The sequence below is a fragment of the Herpailurus yagouaroundi genome, unplaced genomic scaffold (assembly GCF_014898765.1).
Source record: "Herpailurus yagouaroundi ecotype Mexico unplaced genomic scaffold, PumYag 355, whole genome shotgun sequence".
NCBI lineage: Eukaryota > Metazoa > Chordata > Mammalia > Carnivora > Felidae > Herpailurus > Herpailurus yagouaroundi.
Window position 1 is genome coordinate 7,247,895 of NW_024412572.1, and position 23,369 is coordinate 7,271,263.

General features: G+C 39.6%; 1 protein-coding gene across 9 annotated transcripts in view; it reads left to right on the plus strand.

The window, feature by feature from the left end:
- ERC1 (ELKS/RAB6-interacting/CAST family member 1) overlaps positions 1 to 23,369 on the plus strand; it is a 520,536-nt gene that overhangs the window by 490,987 nt on the left and 6,180 nt on the right. The gene's annotated exons all lie outside the window — the stretch shown is intronic.

The following is a 23,369-nucleotide window of genomic DNA, read 5'->3' on the forward strand; positions in this document are numbered from 1 at the left end:
TGTGTGTGTGTGTGTGTGTGTGTGTGTGTGTGTGTGTGTGTGTGTGTCTTAACAAATTTATGAGAAAAATCCTGTGGAGTAGCCTCACTGTTTCTCTCCTATCTGCTCTCACACAGTCTGGCACTTTCTCCTCCTTCTGACAGCTGCCATTAACCTTTTTGTGCAAAGAGCAGAGTATCTTGCCAATTGGATGTTGAAAATTTGGCAGAGAAAAGCTTGTTCAAAAAAAGAAAAAAAAAGGAAAGAAAGATAGGGAAGAGCTGGGCAGACCCCACGAGAGAGGACAGGGGCTGACAGGGTACTAAGCTGGGCCATAGGACACAAAACTGCACTGCCTTAACTGCTGATAAAATCCCCAAAAGCTGAGTTGGGGAAAGGAAGAGGAAATGAGGATTTGAATATAAAAGCAATAAGGACCTCTTTTACATAGTTGAAATTACACAGATATTAAGCATTATCCGCAGCTCGCTCTCAATGTGAGAGTAGCCTTATGGTGTGCACATGAAAGGCTTCAGTTAACTAGGGACAAAACTATAGGTTTGGGGCAGAATGTAGAATAATCTTGCTTGTGGAGAGAGAGGTTAAGAGACCCTGCTAGACAAAACTTTTTTTGATAGAAAGGATCCATTGAACCATTTCCTTTTTTAATTTGCCTCAGAGAAGGGGAATTCTCCTGTTTCTGTTTTGTCTGTAGACCTTGCCCTCCACTTCTTGCCTAGGATAGCTCTTGGTCCCCATTACTGGTGCCTACCTCCAACTAGCCTGGACTAAATAAAAGTGAACATAAAACACCTACTCTGAATTCAGGTCTCACGTGTCCTTGGCTTTGCAGCAAAAAAAAAGCAAGAAACTTTTTCAGTTTTTATTACCTCAGTCTTGCACTGGACCCTTTAGAGTTCTAAAATATGAATATGGAATATTTTTTAATTACAAAGCTCTATATTTATAGAGATCTTAATGTTTTCTAGCTGCCCTAATTGCATTTTTTCCTTTGTGTTTAAAGTATTTCCATGGGAGAAGAGGTTAACACTCCTGATTCTGTAGAGCTCCTACAGGAGCAATTATTTACCGTCTTGGAATTTTAATGAGTCTTAACAATTACTACAGTCCAGTACATTAAACACGGGTCTGTCGTCTCCAATGTCATCTTGCAGAGATAATGCTCCTCCAACTAAGCAAAGAAGAAAATTAATGCTGTGGATGGAAAAAAAAAAAAAAAAAAAAACATGACCAGCATAGGCACGGAAACTTGGAAATGACAGTTTTTTGGTCTAGTCAGAGGATTTGAAATAAATGGTCCTTAGTTTTCTTCCAAACTATTTAATTCTTTACCAAAGGTTTGGTGGGACAGTCCAGAAATAGAAGTAACAAATTTTTTATGGGCAGAGTATCTCCTCTGGTGTATGCCAGGGACTCACAGCCATGTTTCTGGCCCAGCATACCAGAAGGATTCAAAGCTCCTATGGTAACGGTGGCGAGGTACAAAAGTAATTCTCTAAGGGAGACCTGTTTAAACTTAAGAAAAGACAAAAGGTGTGGGACCAAACCCCTCTCCCAGTGGGACATGACCTCTTAGGTGTAAAACCAAAAGGGTACCATAAAATGTAAGCAGTCTTTCCATACGGACAGTACTGCCATTCCTGACTTGGCTCTCCTGTGCCCCATAACATAAAGCCCTGCTTCCCCCAGAAAGTACAGGGGAAATGCTACCACAACCTCTTTTCCTATACTGTTCACTAGTCTGAAGAGTCCCTGCTACTCGAATGACCTAGCCCTTCACAACAGCCACTAGCTATTACTGCTGTATTCCCCGAGTCTCTAAGAGAACCTCCTGCACCCCTTATAAGAACAGCCTGTTTGCTGGAGCCACTGCCATAGAAGTGAGGTTTTCTGCTAAGTCAGAAAGGTGAGACTAGGCCATACTCACTTGCCACTGGGGCAAGTGAAGATGTGTTTTTGATGTCTGGAGTTAGAACCCAGAAGGCATCTTGCAGTATGTAAAACGTTATGAATGGTGGTTAAGTTCTGTGACTCCTTACACCAACAATATTGTATTCGTTTGCAAAGCTGCCATAACAAGACATTACAGACTGGGTAGCTTCAACAGCAGTAATTTACTTATCACCATTCTGGAAGCTAGCAGTCAAGATCAAGGTGTTGGCAGGCTTGCTTCCTCCTGAGGCCTCTGTCCTTGGCTTGCAGATGGCCACCTCCTCACCATATCTCTTCGTGACCTTTCCTTCGTGTATGTGCATCCCTGATGTCTCTGTCCAGATTTCCTCCTCTTCTTCACAAAGACACCCAGTCATCAGAATAGAACGTACCCTAACAGCCTCATCTTAACTCAGTTATCTCTTTAAATACACCTCTTTAAGTCACATCTCCACCTACAGTCACATTCTGAGGATATGCGATTAGAGTTTCAACATGTGAGTTGGGGGAGGGAGCATGATTCAGCCTGTAACAAACATTATGGGTCAGTAGTCTCATGGGGACTACTGGGGAACCTAACTACTACTTAGGTAATTGTTTCTGGGTTTCAAACAACTGACTTTCAAACTCTGGAAACGGCATTCCAAATAAATCCTGGGGCCCTGCCTATTAAAAGGTAGGAGGGTACTGCACAATCTGTTACTCACACCCACTAATTACAAAATACTCCCTTAGGGGAGTTGCAGGGCGTACTGGTGACTTCAATCCAGAATACTATGAAAAGAACTTAGCAACTGGACCTTTCTTTAAAAGCTGTGTAATAGATATAAAAGCACCAAACATAAAGTAGACACTTGTTTAGTGAATGAATCAAATCAGGAATTTTTGGAGGTGTTCTACACTGTATGAATGCTATCTTATTGCTTTGTCTACTAATTTTTATACAAAAGACCACCTAGGCACAAAAGAAAATCTCCCTATCCAGCATATTCTGTCCTGGTGAAAGGGAGCCTTTAATTTTAACACTGAACAGATCTTGCTATAAATTGTAGTGATGCTTAGAAGCCCTAAAGATTAGGTTTTGATTGATAGATTAGGTTTTAATGTTATCAGAGTAAAAAAAAAAAAAAAAATCCTACCCTTTTCTAATGTAAACCCTAAGCCAAAGGTCAGACGCTAACATCCTATTGCCAACTTAACAGAAAAGCATGATATGGTAGTGGCTTAAAAGTAGTATCATAGGATGTTTGATAAAGCTCCTGCCTGATTTCATCTGTTCTTAAATTTCACTGTTCAGTTTATTCCTTTGAATCATGTATCCCACCAAAGTACTGCCTTTTTAAATGCAGGAATTTCTAGGAAGGATAGCACATTGACATTACCACCTAGCATGTCTGGTGGGGTATCTGAACACCAGAATGATTAGAATAGTGAGTAACTCAGAAGAGGTCAAAAAAGACCAAATTGCCAGATTAAAAACCAGATTAGGGGCACCTAGATGGCTCAGTCAGTTAAGCATCTGACTTTGGCTCAGGTCATGATCTTGCAGTTTGGGTTCGAGCCCCATGTCGGGCTCTGTGCTGACAGCTCGGAGCCTGGTGCCTGGAGCCTGCTTCAGATTCTGTGTCTCCCTCCCTCTCTGCCCCTCCCCCTTTCATGCTCTGTCTCTGTCTCTCAAAAATGAATAAACGTTAAAAATTTTTAAAAATAAAAAAACATTAATCTCCTCAGCATAACCCAGGCCTGGTGATAAAGCATCATTATACTTTGAATTCTCTGATTTTCAGCTATTTGATACATCAAGAGTATGTGGGAAATCACACCAACCTTTCAGGAGCTTTTAGCCTAAATTTGAGCCAACAGATACTATTCCTTAAAAAAAAAAAAAAGTTCAGCAGGGCGCTGGGGTGGCTCAGAAGGTTAAACATCCAACTCTTGGTTTGGGCTTAGGTCATGATCTCATGGTGGTTTCAAGCCCGGTGTCCGGCTCCACGCTGACAGTGTGGAGCCTGCTTGGGATTCTCTCTCTCTCCCGCTCTCTCTGTTCCTCCCCTACTTGTGTGCTCTCTCTCTTTCTCAAAATTAATAAATAAGCATTAAAAAGAAAGAAAGGAAAGGAGAGGAGAGGTTAGGAGGGGAGGGGAGGGGAGAGAAGAGGAGGGAAGGAAAGGAGAAAGAAAGGAAAGGAAGGAAGGAAGTTCACCACAGCTAGATGTGAGGATGCACCTAGCAGGAAGGTAGGGAATCATCAGAAAGATGATGCAAGAAACTTTTGCAACATTTGCATGCTTGGGTTTTCTCAAGCATCCTATGATGAGACACACAGAAGGCACAATGAGAAATCCTCATGAGAGCTGAAAAACTCCTCTAACTAGAAATAGCCTGCAGGCTTTAAGTTGGGGATCACTGTTCTAATATTATTTTAATATCAGGAATGAGTTATATTTATTCATGGATTGATTAAAGCTGGAGAGAACTTAGAGATCTTTGGATCCCCCCCACACACACCTTTTTCTTTTGCACATGAAGAAGCTGAGGCCAGAGAGGTGAAGTGACCTGCCTAAGATGATAAAGCTTAGTGGCACAGTTGGGACTGGACGTCTCCTTCCATTTCAGACATTTTCCCATTATTGCACCTTGTAGCCCTCTTTGGAAGAAGATGTTCTTAGCCCCTCAGAGGAAGCTCTAGTAATAACTGTATTCTCCTATAGTGATATTAAATAATCTGCAGGACGCTGCAAGGCCATTTGCCTTCTAGCCCAAGCAGAGTATGTGTCAGCAACAGATAACAGCACATAGATGCATGTCTGTTCCTGCATTGTGTGCAGACTAAGCACTGTGACTTTCTTTGGGGGAGAAAAGTAAATAGTAGATAATTTAAAATATCTGTTAAGTTTCTTTAACTTCCTTGAGGGCTGTATCTTTGCCACCACCTCTCTTGTGCCCTACACACTCAGTTGAACCCTTAGTGTTTATCTCTTCAATACCATCTACGATACTGCAGCCCACAGGCAGCAGTCCTGTAGGCACTGGGCACAACTGGAAAGAGCCACATGCAGGAGATACTGGGGCTATTTATTTGGCCTCCTTAGGTTGTGTGGGGTGGGATGATCCTATGCCTTCTCCATCTTCTCTTGAAGAACTCACTTTCTCACTTGGCTGCTTCTGAAGGTTGAGCTCACCTCCCTCCAGCTGCTTTCTCAGGAAGAGAAGTAGAGAGAAAAGATCTGGTGATCCTTCTCTTCGATAATCTAGATGAAACTTCCCAGAAGTACTTGCTTTGGTGTGGACTTTCCTTCACAAGCTTGGTCATTCCTTCCATGTGGAAATAAAGCTGGGTGAGGCCATTTGAGCTCTGGACTGCTATGGCTTTTCCCTCACATTTTGGGGGAACTGTGCTCATGAACATAGTGAACCTCAGCATTCACTGAGCCAGGCTGGCCTGGAGATGTCCCTGGAGCCTCTCATTCTCACCCTTCTTTTTTTTTTTTTTTTTTAAATTTATTTTTAAAAAATTTTTTTAACGTTTATTCATTTTTTGAGAGGGAGAGACAGAGCTTGAGTGGGGGAGGAGCAGAGAGAGAGGGAGACACAGAATCTGAAGCAGGCTCCAGGCTCTGAACTGACAGCACAGAGCCTGACACGGGGCTCAAACTCACAAACTGTGAGATCATGACCTGAGCCAAAGTCAGACGCTCAACCGACTGAGCCACAAGATACAACTCCAGACCCCCACCTCATCCTCAACCTTCTCCACGTCACATGAGACCCAGTTTGCCATATCATTGTATTACGCTTGCCTCTCACCACTGCTCATGATCCTCCATAAGATGGCCATGTGTACCCAGGGGAGTCGCTCAGAACAGCCCACATGACTCCAGAGCCTTGGTCAGTAATGGCACCCCTTCCAAGGCCCTTGTTACTGGGCCAGGAACTTGTGCCACACAAAGAATCATTCTGTCATCTCACCAAGGAATCAGGAGACACCACCCAAGGAATGTGTCAGGTTGGCAGTAAAAAAAGAAAAACTTAGGGTGCCTGGGTGGCTCAGTCAGTTGAGCATCCACCTTCGGCTCAGGTCATGGTCTTGCATTCATAGGTTTGAGCCCCGCATCAGGCTCTGTGCTGACAGCTCAGAGCCTGCGGCCTGCTTCGGATTCTGTGTCTCCCTCTCTCTCTGCCCCTCCCCTGTTCATGCTCTGTCTCTCAAAAAATAAAATAAAAACGCTTAAAAAATTAAAGAAATTAAAAAGAAAAACTCAAGCAAGATCCACAGTTCCCTGTGGGAGGCTTTCCAGTCTCTCCCTGCCACAGTCTCATCAGAATCCGATCCATGTGCTGGAAACAACACACAGCAGTCCTGAACATAGAGTGTGCACTGAGCACATGCCCCTGCCACTGTGGTGGAGGAAATTTCCTTCTCTCTTCCTGCTTGGCCAGAGAGATTCTCTGGAACTGGATTAGGCACTGTGCCGGTTTAGCACTAAAATCTCAGCTGCAACAAAACCCTGCTCTTGACCACTCTGACAGTTTCGGCATTAGATTTCTTATTAGTTGTTTGGGTTTTGTTTTGTTTTGTTTTTTTACTCTCTCCCTTTTGACACTTTTCTTTTCTGAGAGCCAAACCAAACACACTGGGCTGGCCGGCCTGTCTGTGTCTGAGATTCCCAGAACTGTGCTGCTGTTCTGATGGATCCCTTTGGCAAAGAGGGAAATTTTTCTCCATTTTGATAATGACAGACCCCTAATATTAATGTCTCTATTCACCTCACTTAACAGATTTGTAAGAGATAATGTGAGATACTACGAAATCAACTTAGGCAGCCATATTAAAATTCTGCCTCAGTGGAAAATATGGTTATTTGTTTATAACACTCTACACTTTCTCAAGCCTCAAGTTTTACCTCAACAAGTCTTTGGACTGGTAAAGCCTTGTGGAGACCAACCTGTCCATCTCTTTGCCTCAAGAGTGTGCTTCATGTGGGCACTCCACCCAGATGGGTAACTGGCTTATTCTTTTTCTTTTCAGCTTTACTGAGGTATAACTGAAAAAGTTGTAAGATGTTTAAAGTGTACAATGTAATGACTTGATATACCTATACATTGTGAAAGGATTTCCCCCCTTTGAGCTAATTAACAATCCATCACCTCACATATCTACTGTTTTTTAAGTCCTACTCTTTTAGCAAATTTCAATTATACAATATGGTGTTACCAACTGTAGGCTTATTCTTTGAGGGGATGATACATCACAGTTCCTTTGATGTTCCAGGAACATTTTTACACTAAAGATGATATCCCATTCTCTTGTATCAGAGACCAATCAGACCAATATAAATCTCCTATTGGGTTTCCTGGGGGGCTTTCTATTTCCACTCTTACCTTTTGCAGTGACGTCTTCTTTTTTCTTGTCCTACTCTTTCTCTGTTCACTCCCTTCTCTTGCACAGAGAAGGTATAACACCTATATCAAGATACAGTCTTGTAGGAAAGTTGGTAACCTGAGAGGTTCTTACAGGCACAGAATACCACATAGAAAAAACTCAAATTATCTCAGTGGGAAGAATGCTTTAGGCAGGAAAGCAGCAGCCAGCATTTTTGAGGTGTCTAGACGTAAGTAGCTTAGAAATTAAAATGTTAGTGACATCTGCAAATACAAACTAGAGTTAGAGTTATCAGAAAGCAAAAGTTTGTGCTGGTTTATGTACACATAACTTTCTAAATCTGGATTGCTACATCCATTGTACTTGCCTGGTTCCAGCTCCTGCTCTGTGTAAGGAGATTAATTTAGAGTGGCAGGTGTTAGCAACAAGTGTTTGGTCCCTTAGATTGCCACTGACCCCAATTCATTTTACCTGGGCTACTTGACCTCTCACTTGTTGCCTTTCACAAAATCATGACTCATTCTAATTTTCAAAAGAATAATAAGCAACAGTGAGTAATATGACAACTCTTAGATGTCTGATAGTTAGCTAGCAAGACCAAATTTCTCGTAGGATTTTCCTCTGAGGCAGGGGAGACTTCCTCTTTTCTATGGAGACCTTGTGCATCTGGAGACAGTAGAGTTTGATCCCCTAGCTACTCAGTGGTTGGGCTTGAAGGATGATGCATAAGTGTTCCTGAGGCAGACATTTCTGTCAATCTAAATTATACTGGCCACTTTATCCCCTTAGGCTGTAGTTGTCTTACTTACAAGGTTAGAGAATTGAACTGGTGGGGGTTAGTGTAGAAAACTAAGTTTTATGCTTTGTATTAATATAGACTCCTTAAAAATCTTAACTCTTTATTTCCTTCAAAGTTGGGGAGCTGCCAGGGTAGAACTGCAGAATTTGCAGAGCTGTAGCTAAGAAAGAGAGCAGCTTTTTAGTTGCTTTGTTTTTGTTTTCTTTTTAACCTTTGAAAACTAAAGGTAAAAATACATGATGATATTACACTGAAAAATCTAGCTACCCCAAGGCAAATGGCATGCATTCATTTAGTCAATATTTAGGGAGCACCTCATATGTGCCAGGCATGACATGCTCTTGAAAGTACTAGAAAATAGTAGGGTGTAATTTATTTTTTTATTTTTTTTAATTTTTTTTTCAACGTTTATTTATTTTTGGGACAGAGAGAGACAGAGCATGAACGGGAGAGGGTCAGAGAGAGAGGGAGACACAGAATCGGAAACAGGCTCCAGGCTGTGAGCCATCAGCCCAGAGCCCGACGTGGGGCTCGAATTCACGGACCGCGAGATCATGACCTGGCTGAAGTCGGACGCTTAACCGACTGCACCACCCAGGCGCCCCGAGTAGGGTGTAATTTATGATTTTCTTGCTCTGAAAGGCTTAAGTACCTGGAGTTCCCTCCTACCTTGATGCTTCTGTCATAAGGGAATGATAGGAGGAAGTTCCTTTATTGATATAAAACCAAAGGAATCTTGGGGAGATCACTTTGAAATATCACACTGTTCAGGAGTGGAATTTTGAGTTTGGATGATGTATATGCAGGTCCCCTTGCTCCAATGGAGCTAAACTCTTATTTTTATTATGCCATTTTGTTTAAGATTAGTCATGGAGGAGCAGCAGCATCTGTTTACTTTGGGCCTAAGCAGCAAAAGCCTTTTTTTCCTATGAGAACAAAATCAGATATTGCCTGACAAAGGAGTTCATTACAAGTTAAGGAGAAGGAGAAGGCCCAGTAGCAAACTCACGGTCATTACCACTTCCATTCAGCATTACACAGAGCCTAGGGCTGTGGTGGCAGTTGCTTTAGGCTGTAACATGACAAGCAACTGGGGCGGGTGGAGACTTGAGGAAGAAAACTGGGAGATTTAGGCTGCAAGCTCAGACTTGGAATACCAGGGAAGAGAAGGTTTTGGAGTTGGTCTTTTTTTTTTTTTTTTTAATTTATTTATTTTTGAGAAACAGAGTGAGACAAAGCATGAGTGGGGGAGGGGCAGAGAGAGAAGGAGACACAGAATCTGAAGCAGGCTCCAGGCTCTGAGCAAGCAGTCAGCACAGAGCTTGATGCGGGGCTCGAACCCACAAACTGTGAGAACATGACCTGAGCTGAAGTCGGACACTCAACCGACTGAGCCACCCAGGCACCCGTGGAGTTGGTCTTAATCTGTGGGAAATAATCATAGGACAAATACTTCAAGAACAACTTTAGTTTTCCCTGTTAATAAATGCTAGAGGGATTCTACAGAGTGAAAAAGTGGCCAGATACCTTTAGAAAAGTAAATAACTAGGCAAGAAATACCCACTGTGTGCTCAGATCCCTCTGACCACATACATTTTGTATTTTATGAATAGATATTATGGCAAAATGCATTTCATTTTAGGGGCACCTGGGTGGCTCAGTTGGTTAAGCATTTGACTTGAGTTCAGCTCAGGTTATGATCTCCTGGTTTGTGAGTTTTAACCCCACATCGGACTGTGCACTGGCAGCACAGAGTCTGCTTGGGATTCTCTCTCTCCCTCTCTCTCTACCCCTCCCCCCACCCCCGTGCATGCACTTGCTCGCACATGCTCTCTCTCTCTCTCTCTCTCTATCTCACAAAATGAATAAACTTAAAAAAAAAAAAAAAGATGCCAAAACAGTGAAGGACTCTTTTAAAAAATGTGTTTCATTTTATTCTCATTTCTCAAAAATCCAACCTCAGAAGTTATTTCATGTCTTCATATCACCTAAGCAGATGTAGTTGAACAGCCTGCTGATTTGGGCTGGGGGACTCTAGCCCAGATCTGGCCAGGGTGGAGGACTGTTTCAGCTTGATCCATCACCGCTGAAAGGCTCCAATTATCATGCCGGTGACCAGCTCAGACCTCATGGCCCATGCATCCTGAGACCTAGCTGTTAAAAACCTCAAGTTCAGATTCTTGTCTGCTTAAACCAAACTAAGCATCTCTGTATAATTTTCTGCCCACCACAAAGCTATCTCCGGAAAGGAATTAATCTGAGTCACTGCCAACCACAACTGAATTTATTCAGTTACCTCTCTTGTAACCATCTCTTCTGTATATCCATCCATATGTCCTTTTCTTTCACCTCATCCCCTATGACTGTGAATAGAGCTGTTTACCTTGAAATGAGGCTATTTTCTCTCCTTTAAGACTGTCAAATTAGTGAGTTTGTTAGCTCTCCCTATGCCTTTACTTGGCTATGGAGAGATATGGTAGTTATTCTGAAATCATGACCTGTGCTGAGCAGGGGCAACTTCCCTGAACAAATCTGCCTATCCCTCAGCTGCACTTCTGTTCCTCCATCTAGTCCAGCTATGTTCCTTATTATTCTTCATACCATCAGCTCTGTTCTTCTACAGAGAACAGTCCTAACATTGAAGGTAGAAAGGGAACTCGGTTGGTTTCCGTTACAGCTAGGCTTTCATAAGAATATTTTTGGTGGGTGTGAGGTTGTAGAACATCATCTCTGACAAACCTCATTCTGAGCTTCCACTGCCTGCTGGTCCCCTGAGCAGTGGTGGAGGCTGAAACATTCTCTCCTTCCCTTGTGTTCACACACTTCCAGCTTGTGTTGCTTCGAGCATTCAGATTGAGTTGCTTTTGCGTTTGTGATTCTTGGCTCGAGTCCCTCTAGAAATCATATTACTACTCTGAGTTCAGGGAGGGCTGGAATAGCTACCAGGAACAGAATACATTATAATAACATTCAGCAGACAAAGCCAGAAAATTCTTGCCAGAGACCACCTTAGTATCCTTTACTTGGCCCATACTCCATCTTTTGAGAACGTTAAACAAAGTGAGATGCTACAGTATATGGTTTATGTGCCCTGCTGTAAGGTCTGTATCATCACACAGTCTTGATTTTGAGATGCTTCACATTTTATCTTAAAAAGCTCTTTGAGGGGCACCTGGGTGGCTCAGTCAGTTAAGCACCTGACTCTTGGCTTCTGCTCAGGTCATGATCTCATGGTTCATAAGTTCAAGCCCCGCGTTGGGCCTGATGCCAGTGCAAAGTCTGCTTGGGATTCTCTCTCCCTCTCTCTCTGCCACTCCCCTGTTAGCATGCTCTCTAAACAAATAAACAAACAAACAAACTTAGAGAAAAAAAACTCTTTGGAAAGTTATCAGTGTCCCCCTCCCCCATCCAGGATTAGCATGCATTCCTTCCGTCTATACACCAGTACACCAGTCGTTTCTCAATTGCTAGTTATGTGCAGGGTATTTTGCTAGGCAGCATTGATATGTAAAAAAGAATCCATCAAGGAGTTTGAAGAAGAGTTGGGGAATTAAATAGCCAATTCTTGAAACTCAAGACAAAATTAATACTTCAGCAATATTTACCTCTGAAGAGAACAGAGAAGAACAGCAATATTTACCTCTACCTTCATAGAGAGAAGAGCCAGTTGAGCTCAATCATAAAGAATGAGTAAGACAGGGAAGAGAGGTGTGTAGGAGGGAAGATTATCCACATTCTGGAATGAGGGAACCACATCAAAGTAAAAGCAAAGACAAGAGCATATACCAGGAGGCTATTTGCACGTGGCAAGGCTATAACAGAGGATGAAATTGGGACAGTAGGATGGAGCCAGACTGTGGTTGCCATGCCAAAGAGACTGGCCTCCGTTTTGTAGGTAGGAAATCATTTAAGACATTGGAAGAGGAGAAGGGAACCTAATCCAACATGTTTTTAGAAAGAGTGCTCTTAAAACCAGGGTTGATGTGCATGTGACGCTATTACAATAAGCAAAAGATCTAGGATAAGATAGCTTGTGTTAGGGTAGTGACCATGAGATCAGCAAGGAAGAAACTAAACCAAAAGAAACATAGCCTGGAAAGGGCGTTAACAGGAATTTCCCAGAAGAAGAAATGGCCAATAAATATATTTATGAATGTTTTGCCTCAATTTTTGGCTTCGCTATAAATGAAAAGAATTACAAAGAACTGCAAATGAAAATAGCCCTGTCATATCTGCAAGATCAGGGTGTGTGTGTGCGTGTGTGCATGTGTGTTGCCCCACTATATTGAGTGGGTGGGGAAATGAGCACCCATATTTGTTGTCTGCGGGCTGAATATTAGTTCAGCTCTTCTGGAACAGTTTGGTAAGATGTCAAAAGCTTTAAAGAGGTGTATACCCTTTGATCCAGGAATTTAAAGAAAACGATCATAAATACGCAAAGACTTATGTACTAGCAAACTCAACAGGTCACTATTTATAAAAAGAAAAAATTGAAAACAAACTAAATTTCTAATAATGGAATTATTTAAATTAAAATACATCAATAAACTTGATTACAATATGACCCATTTAAAAATTGTGTTTTAGGGGCGCCTGGGTGGCTCAGTTGGTTGAGTGTCTGACTTCAGCTCAGGTCATGGCTTGGGGGTTTGAGCCCTGCGTCAGGCTCTGTGCTAATAGTTTAGAGCCTGGAGCCTGCTTTGGATTCTGTGTCTTCCTCTCTCTCTGTCCCTCCCTTGCTCACACTCTGTCTCTCTCTGTCTCTCAAAAATAAATAAATATTTTTAAAAAATTTTTAATAAAAATACAAGTTGTATTTTAGAAGAATTTATAATCACATGAAAAACTCCTTGTAGTAATTAAGTGAAAACAACAGTTTATTAAACAGTATGAACATTACGAGTTGATGTATAAGTGGAACATTCATAAATAAATAAATAAAGAAGTATTTATTAAGCATTTGAAAAATAGTCAAATTCAGGAGAGAAGGGAATTAGAATTATGTTGACATACCCTGATAATCCTTAAATTTAGGTCACGTGAGGGTTCGTTTACTGTTTTCTTTTGTGTATGTGTGAAATTTTCTATGCTTAAAGTTGAACAAAACCCACAAAAACTTACCCCAAAAGAAATCATAAAATGGGCAAAGAAAGTAGATTGTGTCAATGTACTAAAGCACTTAGAATAATACCTGGTCCACAATAAATGTCCAGTAAGTTAGTTGCTGTTATTATTACCACTTTATAAATAAAGCTCAAGGAAAACAGTCTAAGCAGAGGACAAAAGACGAAGAACAGAGGAATGTCCCCTAAAACTCAGGTTTTGCATGGGAGGAAGCAGAAAGAAGAGGAACAGCAGCAAGACAGACAAGAAATACAGGGACAGGCAGAGAAGAGCCAGCAAGTCAAGTGGGAGAGAGATTTTAGAAGGAGGTGTTATCAGAACAAGTATCACAGAGGAGTTCAAGGATAAGACAGTTAAGACCACTGGATTGTGCTGTTAGGTAATCCTTGAGGTTTGGTTTGTTTGTTTTTTTATAACATGCATACAGAAACTACACAAATCATAAGTATGCAACTCAATGAGTTTTTACACACTCCTATAATGAACACCTGAAGAAGCAGAAAGTTACCAGCACCTCGGAAATCTCTTGTCATGCCACTACTCCACCCTCCACGGGTAACCTGGCTTCTAACACTTCATTTTGCCTGTTTTTTAATTTTATATACCTGGAATCACAGAGTATGTGTCTAGCTTCTTTCATTCAATGTCATGTTTATGAAATGTGTCTATTATGATATACATACACGTTCATTCTCATTGCTGTATGATATTCCATTGTATGAATGAATATACCACAATTTATCACCTAGTTGTTGGTGGGCATTGGGGTTATTCCCAGATTTGGGCTGTTTTTCTGGGATCCCTTGTCTGTTCCATTGGTCTGTTTGCCTGTTCTCGTGCCAATAGCAAGCTATGCTAATAACAGTAACATAGTTCATGTTCTTATCATTTTGTTGTTTGAGATTGCTTTGGCTCTTCTTGGTTCTTTGCGTTTCCACTTACACCTTGAATTAGCTTGTCAGTTTACATGCACACATGCCAGAGTGTTTTATTTGGATTGAATTGAATCTGTAGATTAGTTTGGGCCGAATTAATTCTTTATACTATTGAGTCTTCTGATCCATGATCATATTGTATTCCTCCATTTAAGATATCTTTTATTTCTGTAAATAATGTTTTACAGTTTTCAGTGTGGGAGTCTTAGCTTAGTAACCTTTTGAGAGAGCAGTTTTAGTGAATAGCAAAAACTAAATTCTTAGATGCTAAGGAGGAAAATAGGAAAGAGGTAGCAAATATAGACTGTTCTTTTGAGATGTTTGGTAGTGAAAGAAAGAGAAAAATTGGGACTAGCTTGTGAGGGAAGCAGATTCAACAGGTCATTTCAGGATGAGAGTGCCCTCTGAAGCCATGGTGAAAGACCAGGGGAGAGGAGAGATTGGAAACACAGAGTTAATTGAAGGGACGGGGTCATAGAAGGGTGGCTACAGGGTACCTGGAAAATAGATTAGGAACAAGGAGTGTTGTGAGGTTGTTTTGAGGTGTAGTGTGTTTCATGTCTGCATTACCTTAGTAACAATTTCCTCAGACTCACTGGTTGCTTATTCAGTGAATGGTACTAACCCATCATGAGTGCTGTGCTCTTGGTCACTAATGGCCCCAGACCCCATGTGCAGAATGTTTGGAGCAGCAAGACTTGTTGCCCTCATAGTCATCCCTAATCCACATTTTCAAATCCCTATTTCATTGAGCAAAGCATGTTATTTTATATTTTCTCTACTGTACATACCTACTCATCTATTACTACAATAATCTCTTCCTTCAGAGTATCTTCATCAAATTAAGGTTTAGTAGAATTGGGTTTTTCCACTCAATCTTGAGGTACCCAAGAGATTTGAGGAAGATTTTGTAGTGATATTTTATATATGGAGGGAAACGAGGGTGCTGAGATAAGGGATTTAATGCTTAAATTGCAGCAGGAGCTTGCGGGATTCGTGGGAACAAATCCACGTTGCAGTTTTGTAGAAATTATTTTACATTAGAAGTGTTTTTAAATTTGTTGTTTGGTTTAGATGCAAAGCTTTCAATATGTACACAGAAAATTGCATCTTTCTATCTAGAGAGGGCATTGTGCAAACTTAGGTGCTGCATATAATTACGGTGTTTTAAGAAAGTAAACCAAGAAGACAGTATTTTTCACCTCAGTACTTGCAGTGGTGGAATTAGCCTGCCAATATTAGAAAGTAGAGAATAGGAAATAGAAGATCTTGTTGGATTACTCAATCTTAATATCCACTAAGTTTGGATATGTAGCTTTAACAAGGAAGGGAAAGAGGGGAGGGGAAAGGATTTAATTCCTAGCAGCTAGGGTGTAATAAGAATTTACATTAAACCCCAAATATTACATGTTTGTACTTTTTGGGAAATTCTTTTCTGATGTTAAATCTTAAAGGGGCCTTCTTTGGGGAGGAGGTGAGAGTTGAATAGGCAGGCATAGGGGCAGGGTGTGGGCAGGGGTAGAGGGAACAAGAAGAGTGAGGTATCTGGTAAATTATACTTCAGAAGCTAGAACACACTTTTCCCAATTTATCCATAGGACCCACTACATACTGATACCGTATAAAAACTTCCTTTTTTAGACATGCGATGTGTATGCTAAAGAAATGTTTTAAAATAACAAGGTACTAATATATTTCAAGATTTGTTTTCACACCTGTGCTGTATAACACATCTGTCTACATTTTTAGTTTGATGGCTTCACATTGCCTTTCTTTCCTAAGTGGTCTTTTTTTTCTCTCACACATTCCTGTACTCCTTTGACTTCAGAATGACTAAAGCTTTACATTTCGAAGTCAAAATAAAAAGCCTCATTTTAAATGTAATTCAGGTTTCACACAAAAAATTGATCTCTGAGATTTTTTTCAAGACAGGAAATTTTAGCATATATTGGATCAAGTGCCAATAAACTCTCTCCCTGCTCAGCCATGCCCACATCTAATACTGCTTTCAGATAAAATGCAAACCATGCATAATCCCTGGAGAATAGAGAAAGCTCCACCAGATGGAAAGCAACTCCAGCTAATGAAGGAACACTTCCTTCTCTAAACTCTTTTTTTCCTTCTCTGAACTATTTGATTCTTCTGATCCTCTTTTTAAACACCTTTTCCCAGGCAAACCATTCGTTAGCCCTTGGAAAAAGCATAGCCTATAGTCTGCCTCTGTTTTTTTTTCCCCCTAATCTTTTTCTACCACTTCTACTTATACTTTCTCTTCCACTGCTAAACCACTCCTCCAGCTTCTTGTGTACACCCTCCTGACATTTGTAGGTAATAATCGCATTCCCTTCGCTTAGTCTTCAGTTAGTTCAGGTCTACTACTTAGTTCTAATCCTGCCCCATAAAATGATCCTTTCAGCTTCTTAGTCATGCCTGCCATTTTCCTTTGAACTCATTCCAGTTTGTCTCCATTTTTCTGGTAATAAGGTGCCTGAAATGGAACGCAATGCCCTAGGTGTGGCTTCACTGAAACCATGTAATAGAGTGAGGTTCCTCTGAGGAATAGTGCCCAAGCCTAGCCAGCCCAAGGACCTTTTGTCACCGTCAAAGAACTGGTACTGCTTCTGTCAAGAGCCAGTAATTCCTGTATTCCTGAACTTCAGTGAACAGCCAAGTACATTTCCTCCTCTGTGCCTCTGTGAATAGTTCATACTATTTCTCCAGACCCTCTTTCCTGCCCTCATCTCAACAGCCACACTCTTCAAGAAACTTCCTCTTCCTTCTTTCCTTTTTTTCTGTCTTTGCAGTTTTATTTTGCTGTAATTCACACACCATGCAATTCACCTATTTAAAGTGTACAATTCAATAGGTTTAGTACATTCTCAGAATTGGACAACTGTCACCACATCAATTGTCAAACATTTTCATCATTCTAAAAAGAAACACATATTTATTAGCAATCACTCCCAATTACCCCATCCCACCCCAGCCTTAGGCAGCCACTAATCTACTTTCTGACTCTGGATTTGCCTATTCTGGACATTTCATAAAAATGGAATCATACAGTATGTGGTCTTCTGTTGACTGGCTTATTTGACTCAGCATAGTGTTTTCATGGTTCATGTCATATACCATGTATCAGAACTAAATTCCTTTTCATTGGCAAAACAATCAATACTTTTTGAATGAATATTTTATACATTTCTATTTGCCCCTTTTCAGTCTTGGAATATCAGAATTACATGTTTAAAAACACATGCAGCTTTGAATATTTATATTATATCTTTGTATCCAAATTTCTTATAAAATTGATGCTGCTTGTGGTATTAAATAATATAGAAGTATATAGAGTAAACAAAATTAATTAAAGACCTAAATCTGAGACCTAAAACTGTAAAAATGCTAGCAGAAAACACAGGCAGTAATCTCTTTGGATTTTTGCCTTAGCAACATTTTTCTAGATTTGTCTCCTCAGGCAAGGGAAATAACAGCAAAAATAAACTATTGGGATTACACCAAAATAAAAAGCTTTTGCACAATGAAGGAAACCATCAACAAAACAAAAAAGGTAATCTACTGAATAGGAGAAAATATTTGCAAAGGATACATCCAGTAAGAGGTTAATATCCAAAATATATAAAGAACTTGTACAACTCAACACCCAATAAATAAATAAATTAATTAATTAATTAATTAAAAATCTTATTAAAAATGGGCAGAGGACTAGACATTTTTCCAGAGAAGACATACAGGTGGCCAACAGACATATGAAAAGGTGTTCAACATCACTGATCATTAGGGAAATGCAAATCAAAACCATGATGAGGTATCACCTCATACCTGTCAGAATGGTTAGAATCACAAAGACAAGAAGTAACAAGTGTTGATGAGGCTATGGGGAAAAGAAGACCCTTGTGCACTCTTGGAAGTAATGTAATTGGTACAAGGTGGAAACCAGTGTGGAGACTCCTCAAAAAAATTAAAAATAAAAACACCATATGATTAAGTAATTCTACTAATGGCCATTTACCCAAAGAAAATGAAAATACTAATTTGAAAAGATACATTCTTCCGTATGTTTATTCCAGCTTTATTTACCATAGCCAAATTATGGAAGCAATCCAAGTGTCTGTCAATAGATGAATGGATAAAGAATTGATAAAGAAGATAAAGAGAGGGAGGGAGGAAGGGAGAGACGTATCTACACATACGCATATATACAATGGAATATTACTCAACCGTAAAAAAGGAATGAAATCTTGCCATTTGCAACAATGTGGATGGACCTAGAGGGCATTATGCTAAGTGAAATAAGTCAGAGAAAGACAAACACCATATGATTTCACTTATATGTGGAATCTAAAAAACAAAACAATTGAATAAACAAATAAAAAGCATAAACACACCTATAAATACAGACAACAAACTGGTGGTTGTCAGAGAGGATGGGGATGGGTGACTGAGCAAAATGGATGAAGAGGAGTGGGAGATACAGGCTTTCAGTTATGGAATGAATAAGTCATGAGGATAAAAGGTACAGCGTAGAGAATATAGTCAGTGGTATAGTGTGATAGTGTTGTAATGGTGACAGATGGTAGCCACACTTGTGGTGAGCATAGCATAAACATATAGGTATGTTCAATCACTCTGTTGTACACCTGAAACTAATGTAATATTGTGTGTCAACTGTAATTAAAAAAAAAAAGTATAGAGAGTAAAATTGAAAGTCCTTCCATCCCTTAGCAGTATCAAAGTACCCACTTCCCCAAACATATACCAACACGGATTAACAGTCTTTTGCCAGTGTGATAGGGGGAACAAAACTCTATCTTGTTTAATTTGTATCTCTTTAACTACTCATTAGTAATTATTAATACTCAGTGAGGTTGTGTATTTTTTATGTGCTTATTAGCCATTTGTTTTTCTTCAATGAGTTTTTTTGTTCATATCCTCTGCCCATTTTTCTATTATTAGGCTTGTATACAAGCCTAATACTTTCATAATACATGATCCCAATCCTTTGTCTTTTTTTCCTTTATTTATTTTAATTTATGTTGAGGTATATTCTCTCTATACCCTCTTTGTTGAGAGTTGTTATAAATGGATGTTGAATTTTATCAAATCCTTTTTCTACATCTGTTGGGATGATCATATGACTTTTGGCCTTCATGTTGTTACTGTAGTTTATCACATTTTACTGATTTGCAGATGTTGAAGCATCCTTGCATGCTTAGAATAAATCCCACTTGATCATGGTGTACATCCTTTTAATGTAGTATTAAATGCAGTTTGCTAATATTTTATTGAGGATCTTGTATCTATGTTCATCAGCAGTATTGGCCACAATTTTCTTTCTTTGTGGTATCTTTTCTGATTTTGGTATCAGTAATATTGGCTTTGTAAAATGAGTCTGGCACTGTCCCTCCTCTTCTATTTTTTGGAAGAGTTTGAGAAGGATTGGTATTAATTCTTCTTTAAATGTTCGATAGAATTCACCAGTGAAGTCATTTGGTCCTGGGCTTTTGTTTGTTGGGAGGTTTTTGATTACTGATTCAGTTCCCTTGCTAAAAATCTGTTTGTTCCAATTTTTTATTTCTTCATGATTCAGTTATGTAGGTTGTATGTTTCTAGGAATTTATGCATTTCTTCTAGGTTGTCCAGTTTGTTGGCATATAATTTTTTGTAGTAATCTTTTTGATTCTTTGTCTTTCTCTGGTACAGGTTATAACATCTCATCTTTGTTTTCCAATTTTGAGTCCTCTTACTTTTTTTCTTGGTAAATTTAGCTAAAGTTTGGTCTATTTATCTTTTCAAAAAACCAGCTCTTAGTTTCATTGATCTTTTCTATTGTCTTTTTAGTCTCAATTTCATTTCTATTGTTTTTTTAGTCTTTTTTGTTATTTTGTTCCTTCTGCTAACTTTGGGCTTAGTTCTTTTTCTAATTCCTTGAGGTATAAGGTTAGGTTGTTTGAGATCTTTCTTGCTTCTTACTGTAGGCATCTGTCACTATGAGTTTCCCTCTTAAGAACTGTTTTTACTGTAGCCCATAGATTTGGTATGTTGTATTTTCATTTTTGTCTCAAGTAATTTTTTTTAAGTTTATTTATGTATTTTGAGAGAGTGCGAGCAGGGGAGGGCAGAAAGAGAGGGAGAGAGAGAGAATTCCAAGCAGGGTCTGCACTGTCAGCACAGAGCCTGATTCAGGGTTCGAACCCACAAACCGTGAGATCATGACCTGAGCCAAAACCAAGAGTCAGATGCTTAACCAACTAATCCACCCAGACGCTCCTCAAGTAATTTTTGATTTCTTTCTTGGCCCTTTGGTTTTTCAGTCACATGTTGTTTAATCTACAAATATTTGTGAATTTTCCTGTTTTCACTTTGAAACATTTCTAGTTTCATATCATTGTGGTTGGAAAACATGCTTGATGTGATTTCAGTCTTAAATTTATTAAGATTTGTTTTGTGGCTTTCATATGATCTATCCTGGAGAATGTTTTGTATGCACATGAGAAGAATATGAATTCACAGTATAATTTTTAAATTTAGATCTTTAGGTAATTTCAAATTTATGTTTATGTATGATATGAGCAAGAATCTGACCACAACTGGGCCCAGTTGACCTAATACAGTTAATTGATTTCAAATGCCTCCTGATCATATTCTAAATCCCATTGATCTAATTTCATCAGTACAATACTCTTCTAATTCGTGGCTTTTTACAGTATGTTTTGTAATCTGGTAAGCCAGTCCACACATTGTTTTTCTTCCTTTAAAATATTTTCTTGGTTCCTGTTGTATATTTATACATAGGGATAAATTTTAGAATTAGTTAGCAAGCTCTGAAAGAGCCTTTGGGATTTGGTCTGAAATGTATTTATAGTATATTTTTAGGTGAAAACAAAATCAGCTCACAAATAATCTATATACTATCATTGCCATTTTGTTTCTAAAATTACACGTGTGTGTGTGTGTGTGTGTGTGTGTGTGTAATAAAACAAAGTTTCAAAGAATATATGACAAAATATGTAGCAGTGGTTATCTCCTGATGCTAATATTACAGTTGGTTTTTTTTCTTGGTGTTTTTGTTTTCAAATTTTTCTACAATGCATGCGTAATACTTTTTGAATTAGAAAAAAAAACCTGAAAATTTTTAAACTAAAATGAATCCATTAAGTAACTTCGTGATTATCTGCTTAGCAGAAGCCCAACTAGAAAAATATTTCATAGGAAATGAATATGTGACTTGTAGAGAGTAAAGTGCAGATACCCGACTCAGAATATAAACCAAAGATGTTCACAATATTCCTAGGAAGGACTGAGATGGGAAACTGAAGCAATACAACCTCACAACCTCCTCTGTTACTTTGTGTGATTGACTTCAGTTCTGTTCAAGAGATTTGAGAATAGTGGCCTTTTCACCTAGCAGTATTTCTGGGTTATATTCTTTGCAGCTGTATTTAAAAGGCACTTTGCTTCTTTGGTTTCCCCATTTCAGAGATTCATATTCATATGACACAGTCAGACCTTGAGATGCGTCGAGACTTAGAGTAGTCTAAATCTGGTCCTTGCATGTCCTGGTATTCAGTCAACATTTAACAGAATAAAGATTGCAAAATCTGTTCCCAACTCTTTGATATATTTGAAGACGCAGCATGCTAATTCTTGGCTCACAGCATGTGGATTCTGTCAGCAGTGTAATTAAAACTTGGTTCTTAAAAAAAAAAAACAAAAAACTTGGTACTATTTGCCTTTTAATCTACATGCTCTGTCTAGGTAATCTTACCTATTCAACAATAATTGTAACAACATCTAACATACATAATTTTCTGTATGTCAGGTATTGTACTGCAGTTTATATAAATAGCTCATTCAGTCCTTAAAACAGGGCACCTGGGTGGCTCAATCTATTGAGCTGTCAGCACAGAGCCCGCCGCGGGGCTCAAACCCACAAACCATGAGATCATGACCTGAGCCAAAGTCAGATGCTTAACCGACTGAGCCATCCAGGTGCCCCCATGTTAGCCCTCCTTAACTCTCACCTGGGCTTGCCACAAAACTTCTTTTAGCTTAGTGTTCCCTCCATTCAGGCTAACATGTTTTTATCTTCACAGGTCTCTTCTAAAAAAATGAAGCTGACCATGTTACTACACTGTTTGAAAACTCTTGGACTTCCTTTTTGTGGGTGTTTCTTTCTTTGTTTTTTAACCAGATTCAATCTGAACTCCTTAGCTTTACAAACAGTCTGGCCCTGTCTGTGTCCTCATCTTCATTTACTTTTTTTAATTTATTTTTAATTTTTTTATTTTATTTTAATTTTATTTTTTTAATTTACATCCAAATTAGTGAGCATAATCAGCTTCATTTTCTGTCACTCTCTGCCCAGCCCCCTTACCTTATGCTCTAGCTATGCTGAGAAGCTCCCTCATCCCCAAGGTCCCACGCCCTTTCTTAGCCCTACACACCTGCCCTTGTTTCATGTGCTTGAAAGCCTCTTCTGCCTTTGACCTCCCAGCAAACTCCCGCTCAGCCTTCAAGATTCACACCACATACTGCCTTCAGTAGCATCTTCTTACACTCCTCCAGGATGCAAACAGCCCTATTATGTCTTCCACTACAGTGCATGTCTGAGCCTCGGCCATGGCCCCTACCATCCTGTGTTGTAATGATCTGTTTGTGTGTTTTCTTCCATTAACCCAAGTGGATCTTCAGGGAAAAGACCAGATCCGTTCCATCTTTCAGCAAGTAGTAGGCCCTCAATAAATGTTGTTTTAATGCTTGAAGGAATGTCCAAGAGAGTGTTTGAAACAACAGGAAGTTAGAATTATATTTCTAAGCATCTTAAATGTTTCTCAAAATAATCTCTTTAGCTATATGAGCAGATAGTCTAATGTACTGAACAAAAGTGGTATATAGCAAATGGGGAAAGTCTTTTAAATTGTAAGTTTCCCTAGGATGAGAACCATTACACAAGATTAAGATCCTACCTGAGGTCATGCATGTATCCCTTTCCCCATCCTGGACAGAGGTGTGACATTGGGACACAGTGGAGAGAATGTTCCACCTGGAATGAGGGGACTGGAGCTGGGGCTCCAGCTCCGCAGATTACTGGTGAACTAGTCACACCTTCATGAACAAACACTTGATGTTAACGTTTACACTTTCCTGGTTGTTAACGTTGATGCAGGAAGACTTCACA